This window comes from Lygodium microphyllum, chromosome 8 (assembly GCF_053477565.2).
Source record: "Lygodium microphyllum isolate KBCC chromosome 8, Lygodium_microphyllum_v1.1.10, whole genome shotgun sequence".
NCBI lineage: Eukaryota > Viridiplantae > Streptophyta > Polypodiopsida > Schizaeales > Lygodiaceae > Lygodium > Lygodium microphyllum.
In genome coordinates, this window is record NC_141142.1 from 62,985,978 (window position 1) to 62,996,044 (window position 10,067).

Below are 10,067 nucleotides of genomic sequence, written 5' to 3' on the forward strand. Positions count from 1 at the left end.
ACGGAGGACACAAAAGTACTTTGGACTTTCAGAAACATTGTTGAGCCCTCCTATTCATCTCGATATGTGAGTCCATTAGAATAGTCTGCAAGTTCGAATTCCTTTGTGCAAATTCACCATGGAGGAAACGCGCAGAGTGTACATGGGATGATGCTTGCTTGTTGAAGATGCTCTCTTTCATTAATTTCTCTTTCTCCCTCTCTCTCTCTCTCAAAAAGGGATCAATCGGTGCCTCCTTTTCTTGCTCATGACCCCTCCTATCTCCGATGAACTCTCCTCTTGCTAATTTTTAATTTTTATTTTAAATCACTTCCTTCCCTTCCAACTCTTTAATGATAGTTGGACTATTATCTCTACCAATCATGTTTCTTATACCTCATTTTTCGTACAATCTTCATGTTTACTTCAAATATATAACAAATGATGCCCGCAAACTCAGGTCAAGACTTCAGTGAGCTCCTTGAGAGTCTCTTGGTCAACCTCTTCCACACTCTCGTGGAACAAGTTCCACTCATACTGACATCTTTCCCTAACCTCTTCCCATGGAGCCTTTCCATTGATTGATTCTCCCTAGGAACCCAAAGATGGGAGAAGCTTGTGGACTATCCATTGAGTATCCACAACTCCCACTTTCTAATACATAGACTTTACACACCTCCCTAAGGCAAAGTCAAGACCCCATCCATGAATCAAATCATTCTGGATCAAATGCCAAACACATTTCCATGCATTTCTTGAAAACATAGGAGCCATTGTCTTGACAAACCCCCTACATGGAGGCTTATTTGGATCTTTGCATCAGCCAGAGCTTTCTGTAGTCACTCTATGAATTTTTGAATTTTTTAAAGCTCATTGTCATTCTCCACATCACCTTATGAATTGGCTCTAAAGTAGGTTGAGATATCTCAAGGCCATACTTTTTAACAAGTTCTATATACATTTTAGCATCAAAGCTGTTGACACCAAGGTCTTCATCCCATATAAAAATGTACTCATATGGGGCCATGACATCAAGATGTAGAAACCATTTTACAAACCACCATTTTGATTGTTTTTTTGCATACTAAATTGGTTGGGCACTTAAGTCCTCTATCTGAGAAATGTGAACAATATATTACAGGGTAGGACATTTGGCCATCTGTTTGCCTTATACAAGTATATGCAAGATCTGACCCAAAGAAATGAAGTCCAATTAGTGAATAGAAAAATATCATAACAAGTGCAAGTAACATCACATCTTCAAGTGGCTCCATACTTCTCTGGAGAGCTTCAAAGATTGCTAGGACATTGCAATCTATTGACATTGAAACTGCCCCCAAATGAACTATGCTTTGCATTGTGGGTTACAAAGGGCATGCAAGTTACTTAAGTGATGTGCCGAACCACCACAAAGCTCCTCAACGTGCCTTTTTTTACTAAATCAAAATCAAATTTGGTATTGGAAAGAAGGGAGTCATGGGAGAAGAGAAAAGATCTTATCTTCTCTAGATGATAATAATTCCCTATGGGAAAATTTTAGATTGGTCATGGTTGGGATTCATTAAGGAAATCTACCAGATTTTATCTATAACTCCACCTTTCTCTCGTACAAAAAATTCCTTATATTGACATCTCTTGGCCTAATGTAAAAAGTTAGTAACAATGTGCCAATTGTACAATTTTGCTAAAAAGTTTTGCAATATTAGGCATAGTTTCTAGGTGTTGTTATTCTCCCCCACTTAATTGCGAAGTGTCCTCACGAGCACAACTACATCATGAACATCTAGTATCGCGAACACAGCTACCACGAGCACTGCTACGCAACCTCAAAATAAAAAATATACTCTCCCTCACTTAATTGTGAAGCATCCTCGTGAGCACAACTACAAGAACTGCAAAACCATAGACACTGAAAAGATAGGAAAATATTTATTGGTGTCATATTATTAAGCAAGCAAGACAAATGTTTCAATTAAGTTGTGTAAAAACTTGTGCATACTAACATTTCCCTTACTCACTCTCCCCACTTAAGTGCATAATAGAGCTTCATCTAGTGCATAAAATATATGAACTAGGAAGCTTTCTAGAGCCGTTAAACAACAATAATCCCTCTAGGCAAGGAAATGCCACACTACTATCCCAAGCTAATATTATGACACCAAATAGAACTCCTATGGTTTAGTTGCTAACCCTCTATGTTCTACTAGAACAACCAGTTAATGGTCCCTAACTTTCAACTATCCGAAGTGTTTGTTTGTTTGTTTGTTTGTTTAAATAGTAGTGGCTTTCTTTTAATGCCAAAAGAGTATATACATTTATTTTCCTATCCAAAAGGTCCCACCCTAAAGAGATACAAGGCATTGGATGTAGGGCACCCGTCAAGGAAATCCCTACAGCCTACCAGGACCTCAGAGGCGATGGTTATCTTCTATTGGTGTTGTTTTTTTTTTCGGTAACCCTACAGTCTCAGGGAATTTCTTTCTTTCTTTATTTTTTATTGCCTTTCAAAGAATAAATATATAGACTCTTCTGAAATTTTATTATTTGGATTGGAATTTAAGTTTTTTTTATAAAGGATCAACTAGAAGGCTAAGAATGCATCACTTAATTGAACGGTCAAACATTTCAGCTCAACAACTTCGCTCGAGGAATCTAATCTAACACATAATACTAGTCACTCTGGCTGGGCACATGATAGCAAAGATACTCATCAGCTTAGCATCTCTCGTCCAAGCTACTCCTAGTCAAAATTTCATGGAGAGAACCTTGTTATTTAGCTACCCCCACATATCGCTAGCAAAGCGACAAAAAGATAGGGAAAACTCTATTGAATTCCTAATCTGACTTCCATAAAATGAAATTCACTACGTCATGCACACATATCACCCCCTTTCAATCACTCCATGGTGCTAAGTCCCATCCCATGTGGGTGGACTCTCATATAGACTACATTATTTATATATCTTTTGGTGTATTTGTGTTTTAAAAATTGAGTTTTGTGTTTCTTCTGTAGGTATTTAGGTTTGGAAAACTCTAAATGATTTCAATCAAGTTATATTTTTAACTTTCCCTTATTTCAAACGAAGGTAAATAGATAAATTAGATATGAAACAACATGTTATGTACGTGGATATTGCAACTCCAAAAGAATGTGAAGATAAACACGTAGTGGTTTGCAAATTGCAACAATCATCAAACTTGCACAGAACTCAATCACTAACCACTAAATCATTAATATGTTAGATCAATAAAGAGTGAAACTCCTTTAGAAACCAACCATCTAGTCAAACTTCCTTGTAATGAGCTCCTAGCACTGAAGGAGTATCCCAACTGTGCATGCAACTAACTACCTGACCCCATGTGAAGACCAACTAAACTAAAGTTCGCTAAAACCTAAAATGTAAAGGTATCAACAAACCAAAAGTTAAAAAAAAAGATTATTTGTTTTGTATGTTGTTTTTTTTCGTAAAATATGTAGAATAAAGTAAAAACCCAAAAAGGCTCTAAGAAAACAAACAAGCTAAACTAAAATCTTCAAACTCTCTAAGATCTTCTAGTGCAAACAATAACCCTATTCCAAAATCATCCACACTATCTAAGTCCAGCCTATCAACTAAACCATCAGATATAAGATGCTCATGAATAGCCTCCAGCATAGACACATTAGTTGTCATAGACCGGCTATCAGGTACATCGCTAAAAACCTCCATCACATCATGGAGCGATCACTTACTAATTCTAGTGGGCAACCAAAACGTGTAATGATATTTTCATACATAAACTTAGCCACCTCAATGGCTTTATCTGTCTTAAGCGCTTTTGCTTCTACCCACTTTGTAATATAATTAGTACAAACTAGAATATAACGATTAGATTGATATCTAGTAGGCGGATCATTTGGGCCCACAAAATCAATTCCCCACTTCTCAAAAGGCACTAATGCCAATATACATGTCAAAGGTGTAGCAAAACTCTTAGAAGGACGACCTTTCCTTTGACAAACATCACATTTTTGGCAATAATAATAAGCATCTTTAAATAGGGTAGGCCACCAGTAACCAACTACCAAAACTTTCCTTGCAGTTAATTCACCAGCAAAATGGCCACCACATGACTCATCATGCAATGACTTAAGAACCACAGGGGCTTCATCTTCCCTTATACATCGTTGATAGATACCCTCGCATGGAAACAATTCATAAAGGTAACACCCTAATAATCAATAGGACCGTGCTCGCATTAAAATTTGTCACTTTCGCCGTTTATCAGCACCAGGTGGATAACGAGTTGTACTAATAAAATTTGCAATATTAGCATACCATGGAACTTGCATTTCCACAGTAAAAAGTGATGCATTTGGTAAATCATCCTCCACACCAACTTCTTTATCGGATGTTAATAATCATGAAAGATGATTTGCTAGAACATTAGCTCTACCAGGACAAGTAACTATTTGAAAATCAAACTCTAGAAATAACAACATCCAACGAATCTCACGTCCCGAAAGTTCTGCTTTATTAAGCAAATACTTTAACGCTTCATGATCAACATAAATAGTAAATTTGTTCCCTAATAAATAATGAAGAAAATTTTCCACCGCAAATACCATTGATAGGCACTCTTTCTCAGTGGTGGTATAGTTCCTTTCTGCATCACTTAAATTATGGCTTGCATAATAAATTGGATGATCCACCTTATTATGATTAGCTTGACATAAAACTGCTCCTATATCATACATAGATGCATCTACATGGATACGGAATTCCTTCGTCCAATCTGGGGGTGCCAATACTAGTCCTTCAATTAACTTTTGCTTAAGAAATTCAAATGCTTTCTGGCAGACATCATCCTAATTGAAAGGAGTATCCTTTCGTAGCAAATTTTTCAAAGGTGAGGCCACTTTTGAGAAATTGAAAATGAATTGTCGATAATAATTTAGATGTCCCAAAAATCCATGTAATTGCTTAAGGTTTGTTGGAGGTGGAAGTGCAGAGATCTTGGAAAATTTAGCTGGATCCATAGCAATACCTTCTTTAGAAATGATATGCCCCAACAACGTTCCTTTTGGCACTCCAAAAACACATTTATCAGGGTTCAAGGAGATACCTACTTCGTCACTACATTCAAACACTTGCGCCAATTGATCAGGCATTTCTTTCACCATTCTATCGACACAAAAATCATCTAGAAAAACCTCCATCCATTGTCATAGAAAATCTTCATAAGCGGCAATCATAACTCTTTGAAATGTCGCAAGTGCATTACATAAGCCAAAAGGCATTACTTTATAAGTGAATGTACCCCATTCAGTAGGAGTTCAGTAGTAAAGGTAGTTTTGGATTGATCTTCAAGATGAATTAGCACTTGGTTGTAGCCGCTAAACCCATCCATGAAATAATATAGCTCATGGCCTCCTGCAACTTTATCAAGTACTTGATCTGTAAATGGAAAAGAAAAATGATATTTACGTGTTTTTCTATTTAGCTTTCTATAATCAACACAAACGAGAATCTTCTTATTGTTATTCTTGGGTACTACCACAATAGGGGAGACCCATTCACTATATGCAACATGATAAATAAATCATACATCAAGAAGCTTAGTAATCTCATCTTTGACTAGTTTTGCATACACAGGATTTGTTCGTCATTGGCGTTGACATATGGGTTTTGTGCCTGGTTCTAGATCAATATAATGCTGAAAAAGTTCAGCTTTAATACCTTTAAGGTCACTATAAGACCAATAAAATTCCCTAACATGTGCTCGTAATACTTCCTTAAACCTTTCTCGAGCTAGGGATTCCAATTGAGCTCATAGATTTAAATATTTCCCTTCTGCCATTTCTATCTTAACTACTTCCACTTCAGGCTCTTCAAGAAACAAGGAGGCTATTTTTCGAGGCTTGATTGTAGGTACATCCTCAGATATCCCCATTGATACATTTTCAAGCAAACTTTTCCTGCACTCGATTCTGGCTCTTCTTCCCTTGCATTGATAGAATGTACCAAGGGTAAAGCCCTATAGGGAATAATAGCGAGATTATCTTGAGTAGCACCGTCAACCTCTATTCTATATACATTTTTTATCTCAAAAAATGATTTTGCAATATATCTTTCCCAATTTTTACCCAAGCAATCACTAGTGGCATTTAAATCCTTATTAGACTTCATTATAAATGAGGATTTGATAGAATCAATTACAGTAGATATCTGCTTTGAATCGCATGGATATTGAGCATGTAACTTACGATGATATTGACGTAAGAGTTTATTGTTCTTTTCTAAACATTCTTGATCATCTAAACTCCAAGACCATTGGTTACCCTTAAGCTTAAGAATTAATAAATGCAGATCCTCATTTTCCTCACCTTGAATTCGACAACCCAGATAATGTATGACTTGTCTAAGTTCTACAAAATCCCTCGCAGTCGTAGGTTCAAACCATATAAGTTGTGGTTTCTTTCCATCCCCATAGATAGTGAAATCCATCACCCTTTCTTTGGAATGAGGTAATACAACCTTTGGCCTATTTTGCACATTGATCTTAACAGGTATAGATTGGACTCGTTGATAACCAACTAGCGGTCCCTTAGAACAATGATACATCTTTTGCGTAATTCCATTGAAACACTTAAAGGGATGATACAACCAAAGAGCACTAGTAGGGTTTTTCACTTGAGTTTCTGATTCAAAAGTATACTTAGACTTATCTTTTTCCCAAAACCTGTTAGTATTTTTATATTTGTCCCAATAGTTCTTATCTATAGGTAAGGCTTGTTCCATCTATAACTCCGCACTACTAAATTTTGACCTTTGTTCTTCTAAATACAACTCTAGAAGTGAAATTTCACCTAAATATCGCCTTTCTCTAAATTGAAATTCTGCTTTTTCCTTATGTAACTTAGCGATTTTCTTCATTGCTTCATTTGCAGCACTCATTGCTGCCTCACGTTCTACTTCCAATGCCTTGTTTAATTCTCTAATAATCCTAACATAATTACTATGATGTTCACTAGATGTTTGTGCAAACCTATGTAAGGCCAAAGCTGAGTCATCCTCATCATCTTGCGATATTGGTCTTTGTAATGGTTTGCACCTATTCCTACTCCTCCTTTCTCTTTCCATTCTATCTAACTGGTAACAATAAGTTCTTTTAGCTATATCTGGCAATTGTTCAAATCCAAAGGGTAGAGCATTTTCCTCATAAGGAAAAGCAATAAAAACCCTACTCTCAGGCATGCCATTATTACTCTAAGTAAAGTCAAATTCATCCATATTTTCCAAAGAGGTGTTGGGAGTAAAGGTGCCTCCGCCTAGCCGCCTGTGTATTACTATACTTTACTACACTAATAGTACCCGCCACTGCACACTACATGTGGCGGGCGCCCATCACAGTCACTTATTATTTATTCTTTTACTCACAGTTTGAATAAAGGAAGGCCCGGCCACAAATTGTGGTTGCTAGAGTTCCCACTTTGAATTTCACTCTCTCTCTTCCTCTTGCTCTCCATCTGCCATAGCTCTCACCACCAAACTTCTTCCTCTTGGGTTCCACTTCCTTTTCAATTGGTATTAGAGCAAAGGCATTGGAGCTTTCCCAACATTCTCTTCAGCCCGGATTTGAAGAGCTTCAACCCGAGCTTCAATGGCAGCCATGGCACCTTCATTTGTTGCAGGTATGTTTTGATCTCCCGCCTCCTCCCCAAGCTTCCAGACCTTCATTGACATCTTCCAGGGCTGCATTGGAGCCCCCCGACATTATCAAGTGATCCTGAGCACTGTTGAAGAACCCCCAGCCCCCAAGAATAGCCAATGAAAAATGTGATGCATTTTTAGGGGGCTGGGTTGACCTACTCCTGGCATTTTCTGTCTCTTTCCCGGCTTCCCGACACTCTTGGCAACCTTCCTGATCATTGTTGGACTCCCTGGCATTAGTGCTTGGCTCTCGATGATTGATTTGAGTGCTTCCCCCTTCAGCCCTTGCTATATACACAGTCCTAGGACTGTCAAAACAGGGCAGCACTTGACATTTACTATTTGATGCTTCTTGGGTGGCATTGCTCGTTTGATGCCCATTGATGCACGTATGTTATGGGATGTTATGTCTATGCTTTGGGACTGATTTGGAGCAAATTTGAGCACCTTTGAGCTTCATTAAACAGTAAATTGCTTGCTGTAATATAGTGGGCTAAAGCTCATTTACTTGGTGTATGCATTGGTTCTTGGATACGGGGTGCTTACTAGAGGTTTGAATGATCATACCGATGTATTTGGAGATTGTCAAATGCTTCTTTTTGGTTCTGGAATGCTTTTGAGCTTGGATTAGGCTCCGACTTGGTCGTCCTTCACTAGCATTTGGCTTCAGTTGGCATGCTTCGGATTGTTTTATACCTATTGTCACTGCTTGATATCTAGGCTTCTTGCATTTATGCTTTGGTCAGATATGGATGCCACTTGGTCTGCCCATGCTTGGCAATCACTTGGAGCTTCGTCTTCAGATGTATTTGAGCATTTTGGACCTACTGGACATTATATTTGGTTGTCAGTTACATGCTCTTTGAATGCTTTCAGGCTTATGCTTTACGAGTTTGAGATAGCTTGGGATTTATGCTCCAGATGTACCCTACTGGGATTTGGCAAGTCTGATGCTATGTACTCGATGTATTTGAGCATTGCTTGCTCTATTTGCATCTGACTTTACTACTAGTGGGAGCCTCTTGGTATATTCGTATGTCACTTGAGCTTGAGCTTATGGGACAATTACATGCATTTGCTCTCTTGAGAGCTTAATGTCTGCAATTAGTCTATAGTGGGCTGATTTGATATGCCTATTGGGGCAAGCACCTAACTCTATCTCATAGGTTTGCCAGTTTTGTATGCATCTTGGATGGTTATGCATTGAGCTTCTTGCTCTATTGGTTGTGCTTATGCTTGGTCTCTTCTCTTACCTTGAGACCCATTGCATGCATGACTTCTAGACCTATGAGATGTCTCTTGCCTGACAGGTTATTGGTTTGACAGTTCTTGGTACCTTCTGGCCCCTTGACACTCACTGTTGGATGTATCTTGTTACCTGGCAGTTGCAATGACATATGTATCAGTGATTGCTTCACTTTGGGACAGTTTTACATACTGCTATCATTTATTCTAGCAAGCTAAAATCTACAGATTTCGAGCACTTTTATGAGGGTAATGCTTACTACTTGATGTTATCTTGGTCATATTTGGTGGACGGGTGCTTCTCTTGGTGATATTCACTCTTTCAGCTAGTTTTAGCAGTGATTTTAGTGCATTTTCTGCTAATTACAACAACATGCAATTTTTCTTTTTTGCTTTGATTTGGGATAGTATGGGTATTGGAAGTCCCAGATATGGGTATTGGAAGTCCCAGATATGGCAGGTTTTGGTGCAAAAGTTATAGATTAAACCCTTGCATTTCAAGGGTGTTAAATGCGAGGATATGGATGATGATGTTTGGATGGAAAATGATGAGCTATGCAAATCTACCATTATCTTGTCACTCTCAAAAGAGGTCCATCATAATGTTGTTGAAGATGAGAATCAGAGTGCATGGGACTTATGGGAGAAGATTAAGGAGCTCTATGCGCAATAGAGTCCTGTGTCACAGATGTATTGGCTACAACAGTTAATGGACCTTCGCATGAAGGAGGGGACTTCCCTATCATCTCATTTCAGTCAGTTTCATGCTATCATGAAGAGCCTGTTGTCACAGGGTATTGAGTTCAAAGACAACTTGCACCCGTTGTTTCTGCTTGGCACCTTGCCTAAATCATGGGATGTCTTCTGTACTACCATATGCACGAACAAGCTTGATGGGCTGAAAATCAAAGATGTTGAGAGTGCTTTATTGACTGAGGAAATCAATAGGAGAAACAATGATGCTTCCTGCTCTTCACATGCATTGACCGTTAGGCCCAGATATGGTAGGCATGATAATGATCATAAGGGCAAGGTCTCTCAGAAGTCTAGGTCCAAATCATGTGGTTGCAGTAAGTCCCGTGGATGGAAGTCTGATCTTACCTGTCATTATTGTGGGAAAGTAGGACATATTAGGCCGTAGTGCCATAA

General features: G+C 38.3%; 1 pseudogene; it reads right to left on the reverse strand.

Moving 5' to 3' along the window:
- Nucleotides 1-435: 435 nt before the first annotated feature.
- On the reverse strand, nt 436-7,217 carry LOC148032383 (uncharacterized; annotated as a pseudogene).
- Between the last annotated feature and the right edge of the window lie 2,850 nt (nt 7,218-10,067).